Raw genomic sequence first — 776 nt, 5'->3', positions numbered from 1 at the left:
TATTTATTTATTTTCAAATATAAATATTAAATGTATTTATTTATAACATTTGAATAAGTAAATTTTTTTATTTATGATTATAAAAAACAATATTTTATATTTATGTAAATTATTATTATAAATATTTATTTCTAATAATTTTTATTTATTTAAACTAACGTTTAGTGAATAAATATATTTCTGTTGAACCAGCTAAATAGGAATTTGATGGTTCATATACTGGATCCGACGCAGATGTGGAATCCGATGGTTGAAAATTACTTATGCTCAACGGAATTCTACCATGTCTCTAGGATTGGGTTCATAAAAGGATTTTACCCCTTATTAGCTGCTTTGGTGGAAAGGTGGGTGAGGTTACTGTGACACTAGAAGATGTTACTCATATATTTAGCCTACCCATTGATGGAAAGCTTGTGATCGGCTAGATAGATAGTAGTAGCGACTTCCTATAGAGTCAGAGCATAGCGATATTCGGTCGCGAACTGTTTGTTAATTAGTAGTTCTTCAAAATCTTATATAAAGCTGGGTTGGGTTTGGGGTATCAGAGACGCAAAGCCATTGGACACTGAAGAATCTATTAAGAGATACGTCAGATGCCAGTTTTCTGTTTATTGGGTTCAACCCTATTCACGGATAAGTCGACCACATATGCCCACACGAAGTATCTATCGTTGCTTCGCGATTTTGAGCGGATCAGCATGTCTCGCGCACCTTTATAGGGCATTATGTCGTGCATCACAGTATGATACTAAGGAGATGAACCATTATGGCATTAA

This window comes from Arachis duranensis, chromosome 3, assembly GCF_000817695.3.
Source record: "Arachis duranensis cultivar V14167 chromosome 3, aradu.V14167.gnm2.J7QH, whole genome shotgun sequence".
Taxonomy (NCBI): domain Eukaryota; kingdom Viridiplantae; phylum Streptophyta; class Magnoliopsida; order Fabales; family Fabaceae; genus Arachis; species Arachis duranensis.
This window is presented reverse-complemented; position numbering follows the sequence as displayed.